The 27,683-nt window shown below is 43.7% G+C and overlaps 7 pseudogenes across 7 annotated transcripts; 2 read left to right on the forward strand and 5 right to left on the reverse strand.

Moving 5' to 3' along the window:
* Nucleotides 1–476: 476 nt before the first annotated feature.
* On the reverse strand, nt 477–1,215 carry AT4G06631 (annotated as a pseudogene; the record flags this gene model as incomplete). Its single annotated transcript has 1 exon — nt 477–1,215.
* A 1,568-nt stretch (nt 1,216–2,783) lies between these two features.
* AT4G06590 lies at nt 2,784–4,973 on the reverse strand (annotated as a pseudogene; the record flags this gene model as incomplete). Its single annotated transcript has 1 exon — nt 2,784–4,973.
* An 823-nt stretch (nt 4,974–5,796) lies between these two features.
* Nucleotides 5,797–10,131, forward strand: AT4G06591 (annotated as a pseudogene; the record flags this gene model as incomplete). The annotated part of the gene is made up of 1 exon: nt 5,797–10,131.
* A 761-nt stretch (nt 10,132–10,892) lies between these two features.
* AT4G06592 lies at nt 10,893–13,255 on the reverse strand (annotated as a pseudogene; the record flags this gene model as incomplete). The annotated part of the gene is made up of 1 exon: nt 10,893–13,255.
* Nucleotides 13,256–14,121: 866 nt separating this feature from the next.
* Nucleotides 14,122–20,070, reverse strand: AT4G06593 (annotated as a pseudogene; the record flags this gene model as incomplete). Its single annotated transcript has 1 exon — nt 14,122–20,070.
* Nucleotides 20,071–20,920: 850 nt separating this feature from the next.
* AT4G06633 lies at nt 20,921–21,647 on the reverse strand (annotated as a pseudogene; the record flags this gene model as incomplete). The annotated part of the gene is made up of 1 exon: nt 20,921–21,647.
* Nucleotides 21,648–22,655: 1,008 nt separating this feature from the next.
* AT4G06594 lies at nt 22,656–27,335 on the forward strand (annotated as a pseudogene; the record flags this gene model as incomplete). Its single annotated transcript has 1 exon — nt 22,656–27,335.
* Between the last annotated feature and the right edge of the window lie 348 nt (nt 27,336–27,683).

Consider the following 27,683-nt stretch of genomic DNA (forward strand, 5'->3'; position numbering starts at 1 on the left):
TTATCCCTAGACAACAAGTTTAATAACCAAATCTAAGTGTCACCGCAACAGAGACCCTCAAGTTACACCAGTCCCAGACTCAATCACCATTGACAAGAGCTAACTTAACAGGCATTAACAATAACCAAGTTAAAGCCAAAACGCTCCCTGTAACCAATACCTTGGTAGAGACCCACAAATCTCTGGAATTAGTGGTTCAGACATTTCATCGAACACCTTTTGGGTGCGGAAATGTTTGGGCTCTAATTCCAGTTGATCAGAAAGCAATAGGCATTAAGAACAACTAATCCACAAGGGATCTATAAATCAAAGTCAACCACCTAGTACACAGAGGATTCTAACTACTCTAACCCATCCTCAGAAACCTAGTCACTACTCAGACATCATTGTTGAAAGCATAAACGATGATAAGAATGAAAACATGATAGCAACAGAGTAATAGCGAGATGATAATAGGATGAACAACTTAGTAAACGAAATGAAGAGCAAATACTGAATAGATTAAGAGAAATCCATATTACAAAATGTCAAGAACACACAACGTCTGCGGAAAAAAACCTTGTTTCGAAAAATGTAAAGTACAAGCTACTTATAGGAAAAAATTCTGAAACCCTAATACTCAAAACAACACAGTACTGGGACGGATTTAAGAACGCCACTCGACCCAGGTGGTCGAGTGATTGGTTGGAGTCTTCTTCTCTTACTTGCGCTCGAGTGTCTTGTTGAGTGCGGAATGGAGAAGACTCTGAAGCTGGCAGTCGAGTATGATGTCGAGTGGTGGAAGATGGTGGTACTCGACTTGGTGGTAGAGTGATTGGTCGAGTGTGCGATGATGAAGGGACTCGACCATGTAATCGAGTGGGAGATCGAGTGAAATGATCGAGTGAAGGTGATGGTGGTACTCGACCACGGGGTCGAGTGGTGATGTGAAGTTATGGGTTCGTCTACTTGACCAGGGGTCAAGTGGTGGTGAGAAGTGGTGATGCCATATACTCGACCAGGGGGTCGAGTGGTGATCAAGGGTGTTGCGGTCGAGTGATGTGCTGCGGAGGCCGTGACCGAGTACTTCAGAAAGTCCAGGATGGTGGTACTTGGCATCGGGGTCGAGTATATTAATATGATGAAGTCCACTTCTTCCAATTAGCTCGTCAACAGCTCCAAATCACTTGAAAACAACACAAATATGCAACATGCATGCAAAACTATCCTAAACATGCAAAGTGATGACAAATGATGAGAAATAGTATAAAACAGTGGTGATATGATGCTAAAGTGATGACAAATGGATGCTCAAAACATGTAAAATGCACACTTATCAACTCCCCCAAATTTAGTCTTTGCTTGCCCTCAAGCAAACAATAAAGAACAAGCTGGAGGTGAGGTTTGAAAGTGGGGACTCAGAGCAAAAGCACCAGATAAATTAGATGAAATCAATGTCCAAGTTGGTAGTTCTAAGCTCCGATATGATCGAATCCTACTAAAAAACGTTAGCCATGCCTTGTTTATTAATCAATCCGCCTCTTATGCTTGACCTATACATGTTTTCAAATCTACCAATCCCTTTAACATTCATTAGTTCTGGAACGTGAATCAAGGAATGCATCATCAATTAACTCATTTGGCTAAGGTATAGGTCAAGAGACAAAGATGGTCCCTTGCAGAATAGGCTTTAGTAACAGGGGATCTCTCAAAAATGATTAAGCTTTAGTAGAATGCTAAAGGTAAGTCCCAAGCTATGCATCCAGAGATAAGATCCCATCTACCCAGAGTATAACCAATGAAGCTCTAATGGTAATCCCATCTCCAGTCCCAAATTAAGAACTTAACTCTACCCTTTGCATTGATAAATCTTCTAAACCCTTTTTCCAATCATTCTTTTCTTTTCTCTTAACTCTAGGAGAAGCTTTCTCAACACTTTGATACATCTAGCGGATTTTAATTTCTTTAACAACTAATGTTCCTGTTTTAAATTTTTAAAACCGAGGGCTTTTGCCCTTCTTCATTAGCTAACAAGAACCCTTTTCTTTTCTTTACAAATCCCAAAACGTTTACTAGACTTTTTCTGCTTCATTACGCTACTTCACCTAGAGTCTTTTACCTTTTCTTATCAATGAATCCACCCTTTTTTGTTTATTTTAGACACATCCCAACCCAAAGTATAAGCGCCCACCTAGTCCTATCTAGTCCGGATAACGCGAACTAGAACTACATGAGACACTATCTCTGTCGTTACGAACCTAACAATTTCTACCAAGCTTAATCGGAACAAGACCTCACAAACACTCACAAGTGATATAGGGCTTGAAAGAAAGTTTAGGTTTGGGTTCGGGTTTAACTGCTCTAATAAGGAGAGTCAGCTACTTGGATTAACAAGAGTGGTTAAAATGAGTAAGAAAATCCAAGTTTTTTAGGGTATCCATGAGTTCAAAGTTGATGCAGACATAATAATTAAAAATCAGATTCAGGTTCAAATTGATAGGGAATGGTTTCAAATCATAACAGTGTGATCGAGTAGAGCAATCTAGACATGGTGCAGTTTTACTTCAATTTCATTGACTACGCAACATACAATTAGCAACGAGGGCACTAAGTTTATCCGGTGAAAAAAATGCTTACAAGGCTATCTCATCATTATCCCCTATGCATATGCAACAATCCTAAATGAAACACTCTAGACTCGATCCTAAATGTAATACAACTACATGAACACTCTGTTTTTGAGAAATCTTTTTCTGAAAGTATTGAATTTTTTTTTGTTTTTCTATGCCTTAGATGAATGCAGACTCAAGAGTACATACAATGCAAAACACATTTCCTGAGTCCTCCCCCAAACTTAAATCACACAGTCCACTGTGTGACCAAATTTAAAAAAGAGTACTAAGGACAAAACAAATCACAAAAACAAAATAAAAACATGAGATGGTATAGTACAATGGTGAAGTGAGGCGTTTACCTTAGTCGAAGAATGAACGAAGTTGGTCGTCAATGGCTGCCTGTGATTGCTCCTAGGCCATTGACGAGTCGTCCTGTTCTGTATAAGCTCCGGCGTGTGGGTACTCGACCTCATCGGCTCTTTGGCGGCCAGTATTGCTCTAAGGATACTCGACCTCTCTCCTTCTGTTGCGGCCAGCGCCGCGGTCGAGTGATCTCCTCGAGTGGATAAGGCGTGATCTGCTGCTAGAGCGAACGAGCGTAGCCTTCTTCCTTCTCTTGTGTTCCCGAGACTCGATTGACGAATGTCTAGCAGAGACATGTGAGACTCTCTGTTCACTAGGCTTAGGCTTGTGCTGACTTGGCTTAGGCTCATCAAATCTCCTCGATGGCATGTCCTGAGGAGGTTGTCCATGTGGAATAGCTGTAGTGGGAGAGGAGCAGCTTAGCTTGTCCGTGAGAAACTTGATAGTGTTGAAGCACTTGGTGAGTAACTTATCTTGTTTCTTGCACAACTTCTACAACTTGCTGTTGTTCATGTGAGCTTCACTCAAACTCTTGCTCCCCCTCGCTGGAGGTACATGCTCACTAAAATGATACATGCTCGTGTCATACTCCACTTCTCTAGCTTCATCCATCCCATCCTTAGTAGCTTCTTCTGTATGAACATCCTCATTTGTTGGCTGAGCGTTCTCGTAGTAGAGGTTCTCAAGCTCAGGCCTGAAATCAATGTTATCTCCCTCTATTATGCGTGTAACCTAAGGACTGGGGAGAAGGATGTTGGCTTTCTTATCTGTAGAGTGCTCAAACTTGAAACGATGCATGTCGCCAACCATTGCAAACTCCAGGATTTTGTAGTGATGTAGATGCTCAATATTAATTGCCCATGGCTCAAGTCCATCAAATGTGATTGGGACTCCACAAGCGATCAGAATCGGTGTCACAACACCTCCTATGCAAAGAGCGCCTCGTGCTCTCTTGTGGTTATTGCTGACAGCCCAGCTCTTGTATCCACACAGGTAGATCAGAAGAAGTATAGAGAGAGGTGTATCATTCGGTTTCACCTTGGAGAGACATATTGTTCTTGGTTTGGCGGAGAGTGCCTTTGAGAGCCAAAGCGATCATCTCCATATCAGAATTAGGAATAGTCCCTGTTATCTCTCGGGAGTAGAGGACATTGGCTACAGAACACTGGAAGTACCTGATGACAGGACTGCGTATCTGATTGCTCTTGGATCTTGAATAATTCAGCGTTACAGAGCTGCCAATGGTGATCCATAAATCTTTTAACTCTTCTCTGTCAAACTTGAGCGTAGTATCTGTTCCACTAGGAAAACCAAACAATCCTTCTAAGGGCTTGATTGATAGCATATAATCCTGACCATACACAGAGAATCGCAAGAATCCCAATCCTTCACTTTCCAAATCATCAGAGGTCATACCCTGGTAAAGCTCCACAGTGTGGAGAGGAATTGAATCGTTTCTTCTTCATAGGCTCCTTATGGGTAAGCCATCAGAGTGTCCAGGTGACAACTCTGGTGCATGTGATGAACATCCTCTAGTAATCCAAGCTGTGCCAGCGTAGTCGAGCAGAACTCGTTTAGCTTGAAGAGCCTTATATACTCCTGAGATGGCAAAACATCAGGTTTGTGCATAAGTTTTGTGGCTTTGTGAGTATGCTCAGGCATTTACCCGTCCTCCAGCTCTTCATCTATCAGCTCATACCTCTCTCTCATTGCTCTCTTCCCTCGAGCTATCTCAGCTTTTCTCCTGAAGTTATCAAATTCTCTATGTTCTCTTTCTGGTCTTGAAGATGAAGATTCAGCCTCATCCATGTGATAGTCAGGATCCTTTAACGAACTGTCACTGTAATTGCTCATGATAGACCTGAAAAAGATTTAGAACTCAAAGCTCAAACGTCAATAGGTTAGTCTCGGAGAAAACAATAAAACTGGAATTGTTATCAAAAGACTACGGAATGAACCAAGTTGGTCGAGTACAATCTAGTACTCGAGTAAACTAAACCGTCCCGAGTTCTTCTTTCACGATTTGAATCGAGTAGAACAGAAATCGGTGGTCGAGAAAAGCTGTTGAAGCCGAGTGGCTCTGCTGAATGCTAGCACCAACGGTCGAGTGACTTCTTAGTGAACCGGAATCAACGTTTGGAATCTTGAATCGGTGGTCGAGTGGTGGTCAAGTCTACAAGATGAAATCAAGTGATTCTTGAGGGAAGAAGACGGTGAACTCGATTGCAACGGTGTTGGAGCTAGATTCCCCTCCAGGAATCCACCTGCGAAAATATCAAGCCAGCCCACAAAAGCCCACCAAGCCCACTAAGTACAGGACCCACGCAGCTGACGAGCCCACATATGCGAATGGGAATTTGGGCAAGATAAGCCCAGTCACCTGATGCAGGGAGATAAGCAAATAATGACCTAGGAACTGACGAGGAGATATTCGCGGAGCGTACCTGATATCTCGGAACTGACCTCCCGAATATCCAGGAGGATCTCCGTAGATCCCGGACGGAGCAACCACGTGCGTAGACCTATATAAGGGAGCAAGGACGACTTGGAAGGGACATTCAATCTAGTTCACATTGGCACACACACACTTTTACACTTGTAATCTCTTTTCTCATTGTAAAAGCTTTGTCAAAATTAATACAAAAGTCCATTTGTTCTTAGCAATATAACTCTCACGGTTTCAGTGAAGATCTAGCCCTCCTTTCTCATAATCTTAAGTACAAATCTCTTATGTGGATTTCAGAACCCACGATCATGGATCATTTCCTCCTTTCTCATAATCTTGAAGATCTAGATCATTCCAACACCGAAACTAACACATCAATTGTGACCAACGATCATGGATCCCAATTCATCCAATTCGTCAAGATCTGGCTTACCAGTTCAGATCCCAAACGATGACGTTATGGATGGGCACCTCCCAACGGATCTCCCTCCCGAGCCCAGGTTGATGCTATCCATAACACTGACACAGAGAACGTCTCCCAAAACTCTAATTCTTCTAGATCTGACCAAATCACTCCCCCTCCGCAAACAAGGGGCGAAGAACGAAACGTCACGATACAGCCTCCAAACGGAGATAACCTGGCCAACCTGTCTATTGAGGTCCCTCCGCGACCTGCCAGCGAATTAGCCGAGCTCCGCGCAATGATCATGAACTTGATCAATTTAACCAAAAACCAAGAAATTGCGCATCGCAACCTCGCCGCGATTGTGGGTCAGCAGAGACGCGATCTCACTCGCATGACAGATGAGGTAGAGCGCGATACCGCGGGTAAGGAGGTCCCCCCCCCCCCCCGCGAAACTGGGCTTCCTGCCCAGGTCCCCATAGATCTGACAGGTACTATCTCCCCGGCGGTTCCTACTCCGAGAACTCGTCTGGATTTCGCCTCGATAGACGTCTCACCTCCTATGAACCGGAAACTCGCCTTTTTACAGGCACCTGCGAACGCTCTCGTCGAAAACCTGGTAACAGGAAACAAAACAAGCGCAACGCCTGCTTTCCCAAGGCTACCGGCCCCATCTTTATTACCGATGGGCTGTTCGCCCCCTAGGTACACGTGGACAAGAAACCAAACAACCTCATCCAGTTCCCGCATTCCCGGGAACTCAATGCAACAACGGACCTCTATCGCTAATCCACCATCCGTTCCCCGGATACCAGGAAGCGACCTCCTTAACAGGCCCCAAGCACCGGTTGATCCGCGTAACGTCGTGGATATGGAAACATTCCACAATTACGCAGCTCAAACAAACGCGAACATGGCTCAAATGCATTCTCGAATGCACCTAGTAGTGAGTGATGCTCCCGACATAGATCGCGTGATCGAAGAAACCAGGCGCACCCCGTTCAAGGATAGGATCGCTCGTTTTCGCCTCCGAGACGTCAGGAGACTCTGTTTCCCGGAGTACGACAGAACGAGCGACCCAAAGGCTCATCTGAGATCCTTCCGTTTTGCTATAACACGAGCGTACCTGATAGACGAAGAAAACGAAGCAGGTCATTGCCGTTTCTTCGCAAAAAACCTCGTAGGTCACGCCCTCGAATGGTTTGCTAGTCTTGAAGGGAACTCCATTGATACCTTCGACCAGCTCGCCGTCGCTTTCTTAAAACAGTATTCGGTACTTATCGAACAGAGGACGTCCGAAGCCGACCATTGGAGTCTCACTCAACTTCAGAACGAATCCCTGCGATCTTACGTCAAAAAATTCAAAGCAATCAAATCGAAAATTGCAAACCTAAACGAAGAGGTAGCCATAGCAGCCCTTCGTAACGGCCTTTGGTTCTCCTCTAGGTTCCGTGAGGAACTCACTGTTAGGCAACCAGTCTCTTTAGACGATGCCCTTCACAAAGCTCTCCACTTCTCCAAAGCCGAAGAGGAGCTCATTGTGCTGGCCTTACGATTCAAAGAATCTAAAACGTAAAACGCTCCCCTTGCAATTAAGAAACCCTTCAAAAAGGAGAACCAAACGCAGGGGCAGCATACCTTATTCGCAATTAAGAGAATGCTTCAAAATCCTAAACAAATTCGAAATGAAGCTAAACCCCGAGAAATGCTCTTTCGGAGTTCCCTCAGGAGAATTCCTCGGATACCTAGTAACCGAAAGAGGCATCGAGGCCAATCCTAAGCAGATTGCAGCCTTCATCGACATGTCATCGCCAAAAACGGCACGGGAGGTCCAACGACTAACCGGCTGTATCGCCGCCCTCAACAAGTTATCCAGGTCCACCGATAAATGCGTCCCTTTCTATCAGCTCCTCCGAAAGGATAAAAAGTTCGATTGGAACGAGGACTACAAGCAAGCCTTCAAACATTTGAAAGCGTACCTGTCCGAACCACCCATACTTGCAAAACCCGAAGAAGGAGAACCGTTGTACCTGTACACGGCAGTCTCCCGAACCGCGATAAGCGGCGTCCTGGTGAGAGAAGATCACGAAGGACAGAAACCGATCTATTACGTTAGTAAAACGTTGATAGACGCTGAAACTCGTTATCCAGCAATGGAAAAACTAGCACTGGCCGTAGCCATGTCAGCTCGAAAACTGAGACCATATTTTCAATCACATCCCATCGTAGTGATGACGTCTCAACCAATCAGAACCATTCTGCACAGTCCAACTCAATCAGGTTGACTTGCAAAATTGGCTATATAACTAAGTGAGTACGATATAGAATATCGCACCAGAACCAGCCTGAAAGCACAGGTCCTAGCCGACTTTGTAATCGAGCTCCCGTTAGCGGACCTGGATGGAACCAACTCCAATAAGAAATGGCTCCTCTACGTCGATGGCTCCTCCAACCGACAGGGATCCGGAGTAGGAATACAACTCACCTCCCCCACCGTGGAAGTCATCGAACAATCGTTCCGACTCGGATTCAACGCATCAAATAACGAGTCTCAGTACAAAGCCCTCATTGCTGGCATTAAGCTAGCTCAAGGAATGGGAATCTGCGATATACACGCCCATGGAAGCTAAAGACGAGCGCATGGAAGCGTACCTCAAACTAGTCAAAACCTTGATCAAACAGTTCGAATAGTTTGAACTGACCAGGATCCCCAGAGGGGAAAACACCTCTGTAGACGCCTTGGCAACTCTTGCCTCCACGTCAGATCCTTTCGTCAAAAGAATTATCCCAGTTGAAGGAATAGAACACCCGAGCATCGACCTAACGGTCAAACACGCTGGGACGGAAACCTCGGCAACTTGCAACTTTACGCGAGTAACCCGAAGCACCACCGCCGCGGCTAGAGCCCTTGTAGTAGCCGCGAAGGCAAATGCAGCGGAGGAAGAGCCGGAGGTCGGAACCCCCGAACAACCTGCCTCGTACGAACCTGAACCGTACAACGACTAGAGAATCCCAATCATCGATTACATCGAACGAGGGATCACACCTCCCGACAAGTGGGAGACCAGAAAACTCAAAGCCCAGAGCGCAAGGTACTGCGTCATGGAAGGGAGACTGATGAAACGCAGCGTCGTAGGTCCCTACATTGTGTGTACCTACGGGCAACAAACGAAAGATCTCATGAAAAGCATGCACGAGGGGCAATGTGGTAGCCACTGTAGTGGACGTACCCTCGCCCTCAGAATTAAAAAGCAAGGTTACTTCTGGCCAACAATGCTAGCCGATTGCGTAGCTCATTCACTCAGGTGCGATAAATGCAAACGACACGCACCTACTCTTCATCAACCTCCTGAGGAAATGTCCTCGATCTCTTCCCCTTACCCATTTATGAAGTGGTCCATGGACGTCGTAGGTCCCATGGAAGCCTCCGGTGGGAAGAAGAGACTAAAAAACCTGCTGGTCCTCACCGACTATTCTACCAAATGGTTTGAGGCTAAAGCCTTCCAACAGGTAACCAAGAAACAAGTCGAGGACTTCCTATGGGAAAACATCGTATGCCGACACGGCATACCTTATGAGATCGTCACCGATAACGGGACTAACCTCACCTCGGGAAAAATCAAAGCATTTTGCGACAAGTGGAAGATCCGTCTTACCATATCCACCCCCGTTACCCACAAGGTAACGGACAGGCAGAAGCCGCCAACAAAGTTATACTTAGCAACATCAAGAAAAGACTTGATTCAAAAAAATCAATGTGGTCCGACGTGCTCCACGGAGTTCTCTGGGCCTACCGAACCACACCTCGCAAATCAACGCAAGAAACACTGTTCTCCCTTGCTTATGGTTTAGAAGCAGTAATCCCTGTCGAAACCATGGTACCAAGCGTGAGATTCGCCCGCTACTATAACTCCAATATCAAAATTCGGAGATTCGAAGTGGGAGAGCTTGTTTTACGAAAAGTGTTCAGCAACACGAGAGAGCTAAACGACGGCGTTTATAAGCTCGTAAAAGTTATCAACGGAGTACCTGAGTTACGGCCTTGGAATGCCATTCATCTCAAGAAATACCACGAATAGGTACTCAAAAACAATCGAACTACGATAAGGCTTGATCCCTTGGCAGGGTACGTAGGCAACTCCTCCCAAGAGCGTAGCCACCAATTCAATCAAATGAAAAGGGCTTAATCCCCTAACCAGGTATTCAGGCAGTCACCTCCGCAAACGCAATTACCATCTCAACCCTTCTATCTGTAAGACGAAACTTCAACAAGGGAAATAGACATCGCATCTCCCATCAACGAAGATCAGCTGCTCACCTGACAGTTCAATCTCCCTTCGGTATCAAGCAGGTCCCTGCTCGATGACCAAACGCCAGATCGTCGCTTGCTTTACCTCCTTTTGTACTTAACAATTTCGAGATAAGAATAAAAGGAAATTTTGATACTCATTATCATATTCGCAAAAAACAATCATTTACACTATGATTTAAAACTCATTCGTAATCTTACGATACCTAAAGCCCAACAACCGAACGTTAGCGGATCCATTTTGTGATCTCGCTTCCAAAAAGTGGACAGTGAAGTAAAACTTATAAGAACACATCACTTCGGCTTCATCGGAGCTCACCTACTACAACCAAATCTAACTCTTTCGCTATCAACGCATAACATAGTAAACAAGAAAGAAATGAAGGTTTCATTCGCGACCTGGCGATACCACAAGCCTAGCTCCCAAAATCTGGCAGGTCCCTTGTGTGACCTCACTTCAACAGGTTCCCAAGACAAAACAACTCAAACTCATTCAAAGTTTTAACCTTCGAAGAACATACCATATCACATCCGAAATAATTTGGATGCGAAACAAGTCCAATTATTATCCGGAACATGGACAAAGCGAGGTGGTCTCGCACCAAAATCAACGAAGTGTCAACACTCGAACGAAAGACAAAAAATACTTGCTAAAAAGGATAAAAGCCTTCCCAGGCACCAAGTTCAAAAGGCAATAAACGAAAGGATAAAAGCCTTCCCAGGCATTAAGTCTGAAACAAAACACGAAATCCTAAAACAAACAAGGAGCGAAAGTGATCACTCCCTCGATTCTCCGGCTGGCGTAGCGAAGACAGTACCAGAACCCTCTACGAGACCTCCCGGAAACGCGTCTTTGTTGCTCCCGAACTCATCTAGGCCAATTGGCGTCCCTTGCTTGTCGACGTCCATCGAACGTACCACCGAAATCTCTGAAACCTGCGGGAGATCCAACTTGCTTAGAGTAAAGTCTGATACCTCGTTCGACTTGCACCGCGCCTCTAGGTCATCTAGCTCTTCTCGCAGCCTAGGTTTCTCAATGGTCAGATCAATAGCAGCCTTGGTGATCTGGTCGATCAAAGCCAGGTTCGATTCCACCTCAGCTGCTTGCCCCTCCAGTACCGTGTATTCCTTTTTGGCGACCCACTTCTCCTTGATCCCAGCCAGCAGCTTCGAATACGCAGCAGCCAGCTCAACCTTAGCATTGTGAACCGCCTTCTTCGTCCCTTGTGCAATCGAAGTCAGGTTCACCACCATTTTGGAGAGCTCTTCCCTCTTCTGCTCCAAGCGATGGATCTGGCTCCTCGTCGTCTGCTGGTCGGCTTGCAACCCCTCGAGCTCCATCTCCATGAACCCGATCTTCTCAGCAAAACCTTTCTCGAGGTCTTTTGAAGTGGACAACTCCATTTTCAGCCTCTCGATCTTCGCCTGAAATAACAATCAGGTTAGAATCATCAAATCATCGACGAATTATTTATAAACAAGTCAAAACTGAGGTGTACCTGGAACGAGACTTCGCGATCCTAACCAGCCTTCACACTCGACGTCAGCTCCAGGATGAGGGCCTTTCCTTCTTCAAGCTCGTTCGCCGAGGGGACCTGGCTCAGACGCTGCTCATAGAGAGCAACCAGCTTGTTTGTGGCAGCTATCGCCTACCGAAAGCAAAACCGAAAGTCACAACTAGCGTAAAGATATAAATTAGAAGGAGACAGTTATCGATAATTACCTGGCCCTCCTTCGCCATCATGTCAGCATAGGCCGCCGCCTCGGCCATGTTCTTCACTCCAGGAACCTGGCAGTTCCTCCCTTTGATATGGCGAAGCAGGTTCGCTAACCCAGCCTCGTCCTCAACGATCGGGTGATCACGATCGTGTGTGTAAGACCAGTGGAAAGGCCTACTTCCCGCGGATCCTCCGCCGGAGTTGGACGTCTGCCTCACTTCCTGAGACCGGTTTGAAGACCGGCCCCCACCTCTGGAGCCTCGTCCTCCGCCATGGGACTTGCCCGAGGATCGCCTATCTGCGGACGCAGCTGCCTCCGGAGTAACAGCCGCAGGTTCCATCCTCTCCTCTCTAGGAGAGGCGACCCTCTGGTCGCTCACGACCAACTCAGCCGCCGGATTCACCTCCGGCTGGGTCCGAGCCCTCTTCGGAGAGGACGGTGCACCATCAGAACGAACAACTGTAGATGGCCCAAATACCTGAGCGACCTGATTGTTATCCGATTGACCTGCTGCAGCTGAGATCCCAGCGTTGAGCTCAGGAAGCGAGGGATGAGATGCTGAGGCAGATGCGCTGGAAACAGCTAGAGTGTTTCGAGCCGCAGTCACTGCAACCGACAAATCACCGGCACGAGCGGGAGCCCAGGCGTTGACTCGTTGAACACGAAGGCTTGGACGCCTCATTCTTCTGATGAGCGGGAGTTCTGAAGTGGAGCTGGAGTCAGGAGGAACTGAGTAGATAGAGCACGACATTTGTTAGTAACCAATTCAAGTTGCGCAACTGTCTCAATAACTCGTACTTTTAAAAAAAATAATATATATATAGCGGAACTCGTACCTATAGGCAGGTTAGCTTCGGGAACCGGTTCAATACGCGAAACCTCTTCGATTGGATCTAGCTGTGCTTCTGGAAGAACGATTGCGTGAACTGCTGGAGCTACGGGAACTGCTGGAGCTACGGCAAGAGCAGCTACGATGCGATTTCTGCTGAAAGTGGACCAGTCAGTCTGACCACGTCGGAGAAGGGTTAACAGCTCAAGTTCTGTCTCCGAGAGAGTAACTTCCTTGGTCCTTGCTGCAAATCATAAAAAAAAACGATTACTTTCAATACTAACGTCCAGCAAAAGCAGTCAAGGATTCGACACAAACAACAAAGAAAAATCAAGAGGCTCAGGTCTCCATCTGACCCAGGTTGGTAGACCAGGTCCTTGTTATCCTCGCGGGATCAAAACTGTGCTGGCATTATTCACCTAGGCAGAGCTGAAGCAGGTCATGGCAGCTGAATTCTCTGTTTACTTCCCGAGCCTAGGTGAATAATGCCAGCACATGGCGGACGAAGTTCGGACACATCTGGGGAAAGGCGAGGCCGAGACAATAGAGCATCTCGAGGATACACGCCGGAATTGGGAAAAATAGGCCGCATTTCTCGAAGAAATTGTCATAAGCACAACACCACCCGACCGGCACGTTCTCAGGATGCAGCGGCGGCCTTGGGAGTATCATATGTACCTCCACCGAAACCTGGCATCTCCTCCGGAGGTCGACCTGCCGTGTTTCTTTCCTTTAGAGGTCGAGTAAACCGTCAGTCGACGGTCAGGAATTGGCAGGGACGGAACCACGAATGTACAGTCGAGTATCAAAGATGGTGAACTTGGTTACAGTTGAAAGGTGGTCAAGTCCGCTGGTTAAAATCGAGTACTCTCGGCTGAACTCGAGTGGTTCTTGAGGTTTCAACTGTGAATGAGATGGGGAACTCGACTGCGACGGCGCAGAGGTGGTCGAGTATGGAGAGTGGTGATCGGGTGTCTTTGCTCTTCGTGGTAGAGTAATTCGTTGGACGAGAGAAAGAGAAAGAGGGCGATTTGTGGCGAAGGAGAGAGATGAAGAGAGATGGGTCTAGTAAACTTTGTTATGATGAGGGCGATTTCAAAAGGTGTGGTGGAGATTGAATTTGTTATTCTCTCTCCATCTTATCTTCAGGGAGAAAACGCGTGTGGTCCACGCTCTGTTGTTTTGTCTTTAAGCTTAGTTTCTTGTTGACTGGGAAAACCTCAGGAAATCCTGAAATCCTCTATAAATCTCTGTTGGTTGAGTATAATGTTTAGTCGTTAGATCAAAACAACATTATACTCGATTTCTACCTCTGGTCTCCGCATTTCTTATGTTGGTCGAGTACATGGTCGAGTATGATGGCTCAGAATCATCATATTTACTCGACCACATTTCCTCATGAGCATGTCGTTAGTGTGATCGAGTAACATGTTGAAACTCTAGCTGAAACCTTGGTTATACTCGATTGCATAGAGACACTCGATCTCTACAGCATGTGGTCGAGTGACTCTCTAAGGTTGAATCCTTTGCACTTAAACATTGGCAGTTATTTCCTGAAAACACTAGAAAAACGCATAAAAATAACAAGGAAAACTAAAATATATACATAGAAAGGCATGGGACTTCCTCCCAAGTGAGCTTGTTTTAAGTCATTAGCTTGAATTCCTTACTCCTTTAATCATCAAGATGTTCCTGGAAATGAAGCGACGTCACCTCTGGAAGGATTTGACCTGCTAAGTATTTCTTGAGCCTTTGACCATTTACTGTGAAATCTCCACTCTTACCAGCTAGAGTGACTGCTCCATAAGGACGGCCTTCAGTGATACAGAAGGGACCGGACCATCTAGACTTAAGCTTTCCTAGAAAGAGTTTCAAGCGAGAGTTGAATAGCAGCACCTGATCACCAACCTAGAAATCCTTAGTGATGATCTTCTTGTCATGGAAAAGCTTAGTTCTCTCCTTGTAGATTTCAGAGCTCTCATAAGCTTCTAAACTGATCTCATCAAGGTCACCGAGTTGGATCAACCGCTTCTGCTCAGTGGTTTTTATGTCAAATGTCAGGAGTTTTACCGCCCACATAGCTTTGTACTCGCGCTCAAAAGGTAGGTGACATGATTTTCCATAGAGAAGATTGAAAGGAGTTGTACCAATGGGGGTCTTGAAAGTTGTCCTGTAAGCCCACAATGCGTCATCGAGCTTTGTAGACCAGTCTTTCCTTGTAATCCCAACAGTCTTTTCCATAGTTGCTTTTATCTACCTGTTGGAAATCTTAACCTGCCCACTTGTTTGTGGATGATAAGGAGTGGCGACCTTGTGCTTTACTCCATGCTTCTTCAGAAGGTTTTCAAAAACCTTGTTGATGAAATGCTTTCCACCATCACTTATTACTACCTTGGGAACTCCAAATCTTCGGAAGACTATGGTCTTGAACAGCTTCAGCACAACTTTTGCATCGTTGGTAGGACTGGCAATAGCTTCGACCCACTTTGATACATAATCTACGGCGACCAGTATATACTTGTTACCGTATGAAGATGAGAATGGACCCATAAAATCAATTCCCCATACATCAAAGATCTCAACTTCCAAGATTGGGTTCTAAGGCATCTCATTTCTTCTGCTGATATTGCCCTTTCTCTGGCATGAATCACATTTTGAAACAAACTCCTGAGCGTCCTTAAACATTGTTGGCCACCAAAAGCCTGCTTGTAGAATCTTTGACACTGTCTTAAATGTCGTGAAGTGGCCACCATATGCAGAGCGGTGGCAATGTAGCAGGATACCTTCTACTTCATCTTCTGAGACGCATCTCCTGTAGATCTTATCTTTACAAAGAGTGTAAAGGTAAAGCTCATCCCAGTAGTAATGGTGTATGTCCCTGAAAAACTTCTTCCTTTCATAACTGGTCAAGTTGGGGGGATCTACTCCGCATGCCAAATAATTGACGTGATTAGCATACCATGGAGATCTTCCCTCAACAGCATTCAGTTGGTGGAACTCTTTCCCGCTGTAACTCTCACCGAAGAATTCTACAACCATGAGTTGTTCTTCTGGCATTGAGTCGTCTATCGGAATGGGTTCTTCAATTCTCATCCTTGACAGATGGTCAGCCGAACCATTTTCAGTGCCCTTCTTGTCTACTATTTCCATGTCAAACTCTTGCAACAGAAGTATCCATCTCAACAGTCTTGGTTTAGTATCCTTCTTGGCACACAGATGCCTCAAAGCAGCATGGTCTGTATAGACAGTGACCTTAAATCCAACCAACTAGCTTCTAAACTATTCAAATGCGAATACAACAGCTAAAGCTCCTTCTCAGTTGTTGCATATCTTCCTTGAGCTTCATCCAACGTCCGGCTGGCGTAATATATGACGTGAGGCTTCTTGTCTATTTTCTGGCCTAGAACAGCTCCTACGGCGTAATCTGATGCATCACACATAATCCCGAATGGGTAGTCCCAATTAGGAGCTCGAACAACAGGAGAAGATACCAAAGCTTCCTTGATGGTGTGAAAGGATTTGAGGCAGTCCTCATTGAATTCGAACTCGGTCTCTTTGCACAATAGCCTGGTTAACGGCCTGGCTATCTTGGAGAAATCCTTAATAAACCTCTTGTAGAACCCAGCATGGCCAACGAAACTTCTGATGTCTTTGATAGTTTTTGGCGGTTGCAACTGCATCATCACTTCGATATTTCCCTTGTCAACCTCTATTCCCTACTCTGATATCTTGTGACCCAACGTTATGCCTTCTTTCATCATGAAATGACATTTTTCCCAATTGAGAACAAGATTAGTCTCTTCGCACCTGGTCAATATCCTGCCAAGATTCAACAAACATGAGGAGAAAAAGGGGCCATAGACCGAAAAATCGTCCATGGAGACCTCCACCATCTCCTCGATTAAATCCGAAAATATAGAGGTCATACACCTCTGAAATGTTGCAGGGACATTGCATAAACCAAATGGCATTCTCTTATAAGCAAAAGTTCCATAAGGACATGTGAAAGTGGTTTTCTCTTGATCAGTAAGGTGAATTGGTATTTGAAAGAAACCACTATATCCATCGAGAAAACAATAGTATGGGTGATTAGCTCAGCGTTCAAGCATTTGGTCAATGAATGGTAAAGGAAAATGATCTTTCCTAGATGCAGCATTTAGCTTTCTATAATCAATACACATTCTATGCCCAGTTATAGTTCTAGTCAGGATCAATTCATCCTTTTCAATTTTAACAATAGTCATTCCCCCCTTTTTAGGGACACAATGTACTAGAGAAACCCAAATACTATGAGAAATAGGGTAGATGACACCAGCATCAAGCAGTTTCAATTTTTTTTTTTTCACTACTTCTTTCAAGTTAGGATTTAACCTCCTCTTTTGGTTCAATGCTAGAATATGATTCGTTTTAAAGATGGATCCTATGATTGGATAAACTAGGTGAAATTCCCTTAATGTCAAACAAAGAATAACAAATTTCTCTCCCATACTTTGTAAGTTCAGACAGTAATAGGTTCACTTCATCATCATTTAACTTAGCATTAATGATCGTAGGGTAAGTAGAGTTTAAACCAAAGAATGCGTACCTCAAATCTTTGGGAAGTGGTTTGAGATTGACCTTTGGTGCCTTGAGTTCAGAGCAGTCATCTGAAGTTGGAATGATCAGCTCCCCATAGTCGCTGACAGTCGCGCTCGAGTGATTGGTCGAGTATGTTCTCGAGTAAGAAGGTTGAGTTTGTGTTGACCCTTCTTCACTCATTGCCATTGCCTCGGTTGCTGGTCCATTCAATTCCTCAAAGTGTTCTGACTCTTCCATCGCTTTATGTAAGTCTAATAGCTTCTGGTATCCCAAAGTCTCCAAATGCAGAATCTCGTCTTCACCATTTTTGGTCAAAGCACTATTAAGGTGATCTTCTTCTGCAAGTTCTTCCAGTAACTCGTCAGCTAAATGATCCATTTCTTCGATCCAAAAGAGTTTCCCTTCTATGGTAGGCTTCTTCATTGCATCTTTGACGTCAAAGGTCATCCTAAAGTCTTTGCCAAGGTTTAGATCAATCTTCCCTTTCTTGACATCAATCATAGAACCTACAGTTTCTAAGAAAGGTCTTCCCAAGATCAAAGGGTCCTTGGGCTCTTCATCCATCTCTAGGACTACAAAGTCAGTGGGTATCTCTATAGCTCCAATCCTGATTGGTAGGTTTTCGAGTAAACCATGAAAGATCCTTACTGATCTGTCAGCTAGGATTAGGGATATGTTGCAAGATTTGTATAGAGTGAACCCCAATCTTATGGCAACAGAGAGTGGCATGAGACTGACTGATGCTCCTAAATCACATAGGCATCTGTTGAAAGCCAATGGACCTAAATAGGATGGTAGAGTGAATGAACCAGGATCAATAAGCTTCTTAGGAATGGTCTTCTTCTGTATGATAGCACTGCATTCGTGACTCAATAATACTATCCCTTGCACTTCTTGAATTCTCTCCACGATCAAGTCTTTCAGAAACTTGTGGGAATCCGAGATTAGTGCTAGAGCGTCAATTTGAGGTATCTGCAACTAAACCTCCTTGATGTTCTTGGCAAACATAGCTCTATACTTATCTGCCAATATTTTTTTGTGACGGCCAGGAAATGGAAGTTGGGGTTTGTAAGGAAGAGGAACAAAGACCTTTTCTTTGTTTTTTACAGCAACTAGTTTTAGAGCAGTTAGTGATGTTATTAGGAAAGGTGGTCGAGTGACGAGGTCGAGTGGCTGCTCGAGTGACTGGTCGAGTGGCTGCTCAAGTTCCTTGTTAGCTTGATCTTTACTAAAACTAAAATTCTCCCCATCTAGATCTACTGTGTCCTCGGTGACTATCTTAGGTTCCTCTCTGGTTGGAAGTGCTTTTCCACAGCGTATGGTGATAGCATGAGCATATTCTTTTGGATTCTGAATTGCTTTTCCTGGAAGTTGGCTTATCTAGTTTTGAGCGGAAGTAGATGCGGAATTTTCCTCCAAGAATCTAACTTTAGAATTCAGTGTCTCCACCTTGACATTTAGATCATTGTAGCTACAGTCTAGCTTATTGTGTAACTCATATATTTTCTTAGCAATCTCCATGGAGCCGGATGCTTGTCCTTAGAGCAGCTGTTGTAGCATTTGTTTCATGTTAATGTCAGGAGCAGCAGGGCCTTTATGTTGCTGAGGTGCAAACCCAAGTGGTGGTTGCTGCTGGTAGTTCCCCTGAAATTGCTGCTTGGGAACAAAACCTTAGTTTTAGGGAACAAAAGGTTTGACCTTAGTTTTAGGGAACAAAAGGTTTGACCTTGTTGTTGCTGTGGAGAATACACTTGATCAAGCGGATTAACAACATTGGTGTTGCGGTAAAAGAGGTTGGGGTTGTTCGTCTTGAAGTTGTTATACCCTTTCTAGCCACCTTGGTTGTTGATGTAGCTAACTTCTTCTAACTGGTTCCCCTCCCCATCTTGGACTTGATACTGCTCGTCATCAACAAGGAAGTGCACATGCTTCTGCTGGCTAAGAAGAATTTTGTCCAGCTTGTCATTCAGCGCTTTGATCTCTTTCTTGTGTTTGTCATCCGAGTCAGTTGGTCCTTTGGTGGTCCTATCGCAGTCCTCGTTGTAATTTCCATCTGACTGAGCTAGGTTCTCAACCAGTTCCCAGCCTTCTTCAACATCTTTGTTCTGGAAATTCCCATTGCTGGCGGTATCTAGAAGAACTTTGCCAAAAAGGCCTTCTTGCAATTGTCCCAAGTGGTGATTGAGTCATGGGGCAGATTCTTTTCCCAAATGTGTGCTTTGTCGCCTAAGGAGAATGGAAACAACCGGAGCTTGAATGCCTCTTCACTGACACCATTGATTTTTGTTAGGTTGCAGAGTCTATCAAATTCATCCAAGTGATCGAGTGGATCCTCCATTGGCAGACCCATTGGCATACCATGGAATTTGTTCCCCTATATCATCGAGATGAGACCACTCTAAATCTCGAAGTTGTTGTTTTGGATAGCAGGGCCATTCTCTTGATTTTGTTCGTCAGCCATTTCGAGTGGTTGCTGGGGTACAAGGTTGACTGTGTTTCTCCTTTCTCTGATTTCGCGAGCTATGTAGTTGATGTTATCGTTAAAAAGGAGGTTTTGGTTGCCGGTTGATCGAGTTTGCATACAGTAGAGGTGTACTTAGATCAAGAAGACAACAAGAAAACACATAGTTAGTAACTGAAATGAAAATTAAAAAAAAAATTGATCTAAGCAAGTCTGAAATCTTAAATGTAACAAACAAACACCCAATTGGCAACAGCGCCAAATTGATAATAGGGTTTTTAGTCAATTATCCTAAAACACCAATCATTGTATTTTAGGTTGTCAATCCAAATGGGTGTGATGCTAGCGATCAAGATGCAATCAGAGTTCACAGAGTCAAGCCAAGCAATAACAGGTTTTGAGGTTTCTAGCGGTCCTAGGTGAACATGCAGGAAACAGAAATTCAAGCAGAATAATTAAAACACTCGACCAACACAGCTTGTTACCAAGCACTAGGTGTGGTCGAGTGAGAGGTCGAGTAAACAGCAGAGACAGTGACAAAGATATTCGACTGCACAGTCTGTTACCAGACAACTGGGTGTGGTCGAGTATTAGAGTGATAACAGGAGAGAAATGCAAAAATTAAGCAACAGGTAACAAGATGCAGTAGACAATAACATAGTAAACAAAGAAATCAATTAGATGAGGAATTCTCAAGGATGGGATAATTGAGTAGTTTCGTTTTCTCAGTTTATAGGTGATTGACATGCTCAATAAATTATCCCGAGAAAATAAGTTCGATAACCAAATCTAAGTGCCACCGCAAAATAGACCCTCAAGTTAAACCACAATCACCATTGACAAGAGCTAACTTAACATGCATTAAGAATCAACAAGTTAAAGCCAAAACGCTCCATGTAACCAATACCTTGGTACAGAGCCACGAATCTCTGGAATTAGTGGTTCAGACATTTCATCTAACACCTTTTGGGTGCGGAAATGTCTGGGCTCAAATTTCAGTTGATTAGAAAGCAATAGGCATTAAGAACAACTAATCCATAAGGGATCTATAAATCAAACTCAACCACCTAGTATACTGAGGATTCTAACTACTCTAACACATCCTAAGAAACCTAGTCACTACTCACACATCATTGTAGAAAGCATAAACGATGATAAGAATGAAAACATGATAGCAACAGAGTAATAGCGAAATGATAATAGGAAGAACAACTTACTGAATGAAAAGCAAATACTGAATAGACTAAGAGAAGTCGTGATTACAAAATGTCAAGAACACACAGTGTATGCGGAAAGAAACCTTTTTCCAAAAAATGTAAAGTAGAAGCTACTTATAGCGAAATATTCCCAAACACTAATGCTCAAAACGACACAGTATTGGGACGGATTTAAGAACGGCACTCGACCCAGTTGGTCGAGTGATTGGTTGGAGTCTTCTTCTCTTCCTTGTGCTTGATTGTTTAGTTGAGTGCATAATGGAGAAGACTCTGAAGCTGGCAGTCGAGTATGATGTCGAGTGGTGGAAGATGGTGGTACTCGACTTTGTGGTAGAGTGATTGGTCGAGTGTGCGATGATGAAGGGACTCGACCATGTAATCGAGTGGGAGATCGAGTGAAGGTGATGGTGGTACTAGACCAGGGGGTCGAGTGGTGATGTGATATGATGGGTTCATCTACTCGACCAAGGGGTCGAGTGGTGGTGAGAAGTGGTGATGCCATCTACTCGACAAGGGGGTCGTGTGGTGATCCAGAGTGTTGCGGTCGAGTGATGTGCTACGGAGGCGGTGACCGAGTACTTCAGAAAGTCCAGCATGGCAGTACTCGGCATCGGGGTCGAGTATATTTATAAGATCAAGTCCACTTCTTCCAATTAGCTCGTCAACAGCTCCAAATCACATGAAAACAACACATATATTCAACATGCATGCAAAACTATCCTAAACATGTAAAGTGATGACAAATGATGAGAAATGGTATAAAACAATGGTGATATGATGCTAAAGTGATGACAAATGAATGCTCAAAACATGTAAAATGCACACTTATCAATGTGTATTAATATTTTATAAGTATATAAATATATTATTATTATTAAAGTATGAAGAAAAAGAACTAGAATCTTGGAAACAAAATAAAAATGAATATTTTAATATGCGTTGCGTGATTCGTGAAATGCATATTTGTGTGGTAATAATAAATTATTTGTATGAGGAAATATTGTGCGATAGAAAGTCCTACAAGGAGAAATCCTTGTAGTTGTGTGATGGTCTATAGACGTGGATAGATCAGGATGGCTGACGAGCCAGCGAGTGTGAAGTGCATGAAAGAAGTGCAAGAGCCACGAGGGATCCGGTTGCACGGAAGAAGTGCTAACGCACGAGGTATCCTTTATGTACGAGTAGACGATGTGTGTTATACGTTCGTATCCTGTCTGCCATTGTGGTAGTGGTTATGGGACGTAGTCTCATTTATTTGATGTGTCGTGTTTATGACACGTTATTGATTGCTTGTCTTAGGTTTATACTTTGTGATGCTAGGTATGTTTCTATATGGAAAATTCGTGAGTCCTAAGACTTATCTTAGATTGCTCATCCCTCTTTTTGTCTCGCAGATAATGGTGAGGAGTAGTTGTTGGAGTTTGTTAGTTGGTGTTGAATTTGAGAGTATCAATTTCATTATTCTATTATTTGGATGTTTTAGAATATTTATTCAGTTTAGGGATTGAAAGACGTTTAAGTTGAATTTATAGAAAGATGTTAGTTATTTTCGTTTAAGAATAAATTACTTAAAATATAAGATATCTCGTGACATGTCTTGTTATCGAAGTAAAACCGCATGTTACAATTTTGGTATCAGAGCTCTAGGTTATGTCAAACCGGTGTTGTCCTGGTAGGCAGTCCTGATTTACTTTATTTCATGTGTTCAGATGCCGCCAAAATGTGGGAGAGGAGCAAGAGATACTAGACAGCCAAGAGAGAGGACTGTGAACCCATCGATCTCTGATGAGAGTGTACATGATGAAAATTTAGAGGTTGTGGCCCCAACCAGACAACCACCAGTGAATGTCCCTACGGCCAATGAGATGGCTATGTTTGAGGAATTCTGTAGGTTCCAGGAATTCATGAGGAGGGAGCCAGCTATGAGAGGAGAACCAGAGGTGAATGCTCCACAGCGTGAACCGGATATGGTAGTTCCGCCTCACTATCCACCTCCGCCTCCGCCGCATCCTATGCAGGCTCATGTCCAAGGGACGACGTACTTGGATGCCATCAAGTATTTAAAAGACGTGGGCATGGAGTTCTTCGGTGGTAAGTCTGACCCTATTGCTGCGGATAACTGGAGGAAGAAATGGGAAAGAAATCTGGATTATGTTAGGTGTCCGTAAGCGTACCACAAGAAGTTAGCAATTCAGTCCTTGAAGGATGAAGCTCAGGTATGGTGGGATAAGATTGTAGGCCAGACGCGTGAACAATATGAGTAGACTTGGGAGGATTTCAATGCAAAATTTTCAAGGAAGTATTTTCCTAGGGAGGCAATGTACTGGATGGAGCACGAGTTCTCAAACCTTTGTCAGGGAAATATGACCGTTAAGGAGTATGAGGTAGAGTTTGACCGATTGAGAAGGTTTTCAAGCTGAACGTTGGATGAGAAAGAGCTTGTTCGCATGTTTATTAGGGGAATGAGGATTGAACTCTAGAATCGTTGTGCGATGAACTATTACCCAAACATGGTTGAAAAAGCGGCTAATTTGGAGGTTGGGTTAGAAAAAGAGATGAGTCAGAACATGGCAGCCCAGGCAAAAGCTACAAAAGGACCGAACTCGAACAAGTGAACATGGGATACAACAAATGTGAGAACTCCACCGACATGTTTTGGGTGCAATCACGTAAGGCATCTTCATAGAGATTGCCCTCGAGGTGTAACCAATAGGAGTTGTTATGAGTGCGGTCGACAACAGCATGTTTCAAGATATTGCCCTCGCAAGATTGGGCGACAACAAGCTGAGAATCGCCCTAGAGAGAATTTTCCACCCCCTCTAAAGCGCTAAAACGTTGGACCGCGTGTGATGATGGCTGGAGAGCATGAGGATGAGACAGACCCGATCGTAGGTACGTAAATGTTATTTTGATCTAGAATTATTTTGCCTTTTGATTAGTAAGTTATAAAATTTATTGCGTGTGAATTGTTTTGCTTAGTAATAAAATAACCGTGTAGGATTTGTTTTAGTGGGAGGCTGGAATGCTTACACACTATTTGATAGTGGTGTTATCCTCATTTGTGTAAAGCCAGGAGTGGTTAAGTGTTGGGCTTTTTAAGGAGAATTTGTTCCGAAAGCTACGAAGATTGGTACTCTTGGTAAAGAAAAAGTATAGACTATTGGGGTTCATCGAGATATACCTATCGTGATAAATGGAGAAGTGTTGCTTGGTAATCTAGCAGAAGCAGAGGTTAGTCATTATGACGTGATCCTTGGAATGAAATGGTTAAAAAAGCACCTAGTTAATTTGGACTACCATCGGGCTCGTGTTAATTTTGAAAGGCCTGAGGGGAAGTTAGTGTTTCAAGGTGTAAAAAGGGGTGAAGGGTTCTCAATCATATCGATGATGAAAGTAGAGGAGTTGATAGAAAAAGGGAATGACGCTTTCCTTGCGACTATTTCTGTAGCACGGGAGGACATGGATATAGGAGTAAGTGAAATTCCTATAGTGGCTGAATATGTAGATGTTTTTGAGTTCTTAAAGGGACCGCCACCGAGTAGAGGAGATGCTTTCACAATCGAATTGGAAGCAGGGACGACACCTGTATCTCAAGCACCTTACCGATTGGCGCCTGTAGAAATGGCAGAATTGAAGAGCTAGTTGGAGGATCTTACAGATAAAGGATTTATTTGACCGAGTAGTTCACCGTGGGGAGCATTTGTGCTATTTGTAAAAAAGAAAGATGGTAGTTTTAGAATTTGCATTGATTACCGAGGGTTGAACAAGATGACCATTAAGAATAAGTATCAGCTGCCACGAATTGATGAGTTATTGGACCAGCTGCAAGGAGCATCTTGATACCATCAGATTTCGATTATCGAGGATGATATTCGCAAGACTGCTTTTCGGACTAGGTATGGACACTACGAGTTTTTAGTAATGTCGTTTGGGTTAACCAATGTGCTAGCTGCTTTTATGAAGATGATGAATAATATCTATCGTGAGTATTTGGATAAGTGTGTGATAGTATTCATCGATGAATTTTGATCTACTCTAAACGCCATGAGGAACACGAGAAACACCTTTGAGTTGTATTGGATAAGCTGCGAGAACAACAATTGTATGGAAAGTTAAGTAAGTGCAGTTTTTGGTAGAGGAAGATTGGATTCTAGTAGATCAGGAAACGATAGTCTTCATAACTAGTTGGCCAACACCTAAGAGCGCTACTGAGGTCCGTAGTTTTTTGGGATTGTTAGGTTACTATCGAAAGTTCATAGAGGGATTTGCTAGCATAGCTAAGCCAATGACTCGACTCACTGGGAAGGATGTGAAGTTCAAATGGACTGAAGTGTGTGGGAACAGCTTTCAAAAGTTAAAGGGGTATTTGACAGAAATACGAATACTCGTAGTACCAAAGACATGGGTACCTTATGTGGTGTATATAGACGCATCGGGAATTGAATTAGGGTGTGTGTTGATGCAAGGTGAGAGGGTTATCGCTTCTGCGTCGAGACAGCTGAGACGACACGAGGTTAATTATCCTACTAATGATTTAGAGTTAGCAGCTGTAGTCTTTGCTTTAAAGATTTTGCGAGCATACCTCGATGAGAAGAAGGTTCAATTATTTACAGACCATAAAAGTCTGAGGTATATCTTCACTCAATCAGACCTTAATCTCAGGTAGAGGAGATGGATGGAATTGTTAGCAAATTATGACTTGGATATTGCCTACCGTCCAGGAAAGGCTAATCAGTTTGATGATACCTTGAGTAGGCGTAGAAGTGATGTCTCTAGTGAGAAAGAGATACGAGATCTAGAAGACACATATTTTCTCTGATTATTTGTGCGACCTCAGCTTAAGAAGACGTTGTTGGATTAGAAGATGTGAATCAGGCAGACTTATTGTGGAGAATCCAGGAAGCACAAAAATTTGATGCCGATTTGAAAAAGGCGATGGAAAACAAAGTTGAGGGATTCCACACTGTGGAGAATGGTATGTTCATGTATAAAAGCCGAGTTCGGGTGCCAGGTGATAAGGGTCTAAGGGATGCGATCTTGGCAACGGCTCATAGTTCGCGGTTCTTAGTTCACCCTAGGACGACTAGTATGTACCACGATCTAAAGCGGTATTACAATTGGAATAATATGAAACGTGATGTGGCTGCTTGGGTATCGAAGTGTCAGACTTGTCAGTAAGTAAAAATAGAGAATAAGGTTCTGAGTGGTTTACTCTAGAATTTACCTCTACAAGAGTGGAAATGGGATATGATAACAATGAATTTTATTACAGGGCTTCCAACGACTACTGGCGGCAAGAATGCTATTTGGGTGATCGTGGACCGACTCACCAACACAGCTCAGTTCTTGGCCATTAAGAAAACAGACAGTGCAAATATCTTAGCCCAGTTGTACCTAGACAAGATTGTTTAAAAGCATCAGGTGCCAGTAAGCATTGTGTCATTGAGATCTAAAATTTACATCTATATTCTGGCAGGCTTTCCTAAAGGCTTTGGGAAGAAAGGTACGTCTCAGTACTGCATACCATCCTCAGACAAACAGACATGTTGAGGGCTTGTGTACTATACTGGGAAGAAAATTGGCTAAAGTACCTACCATTGGTGGAATTTGCGTACAACAACAGTTATCCCTCCGGTATATGAATGCCACCATATGAGGCTCTATATGGTAGGCCATGTCGTACCCCACTCTATTGGACTGAAGTTAGGGAGCGTAAAAAGCTAGAGCCAGAAATGGTCAAAGAGACTATAAAGCATGTGGATTTGTTTCGAGATAGGCTAAAGGAAGCCCATGACAGACATAAGAGTTATGCCGACAAGCGTAGGAAGGATTTGGAAGTTGTAGTTTACTTGAAAATGAGGATATTTAGTGGAGCATATAAAACAAGAAAGTTGAGAAAGCTTAAGCCAATATATATGGGGTCCTATGTCATTACATAGCGGATTGGGGCTGTAGCTTATCATTTGGCATTACCCCTAGAGCTATCAAGCTTCCATGATGTTACATAGCGGATTGCCAAACCCACATGCTGATTTAAATTGGAACTTGACTACTTTAAGTAGACCCGTGGAAATTTTGGACCGTCAAGAAACAGAAGATCAAGGGAAGATCATAAAGTAAATGAAAGTATGTTGGGAAAGAGACGGGATTCGAGATGAGACTTGGGAATAAAAAAAACAGATGAAGGTGGACTACCCAGATCTTTTGAAGGACAAAAGTGAAGAACAAGGTGACAAATCAAATTTGGAGACGAATTCCATTGTAGTTAGGAAGAATTGTAACGATCCAAATTTTTGGATTAAACCTGAACCAAACCCTATGATTCCCACGAGTGTATAAAAGAAAGACACAAGCCTCAAAACAAGCCTCAAAAATGGTTGGCCATCAAGTTACACCGTAAGCCTCGCATCCTGGTTTTGAGTCTCAATTTCTCATAGGTTTGATCGAGTCCTAACTCGAACCTCGTTTGTGGCCTGTTATAACACCACCCAAGTCACCGAAGACTTTCGTCGTGGTGAGTTTGTGCGGCCTTATGATTGTCACTGGAACGATAAAACCATCACTTAATCTTGATTCCAATCTCTGTTTTTGTTATGGATTGTTGTATCAATCTAATTAGTGAAAGCTGGAATCATCACAGATATTGGTATAGAAATGTGGTTAGTGTAATCCGGGAAATCAAGTGTGATAACCGGAACACTCCACTATAAATAGAATCTTTGACTGTGATCAATACTCAAGAGAAATAACAGAAAGTTTGTTAG

This window comes from Arabidopsis thaliana, chromosome 4, assembly GCF_000001735.4.
Source record: "Arabidopsis thaliana chromosome 4, partial sequence".
NCBI lineage: Eukaryota > Viridiplantae > Streptophyta > Magnoliopsida > Brassicales > Brassicaceae > Arabidopsis > Arabidopsis thaliana.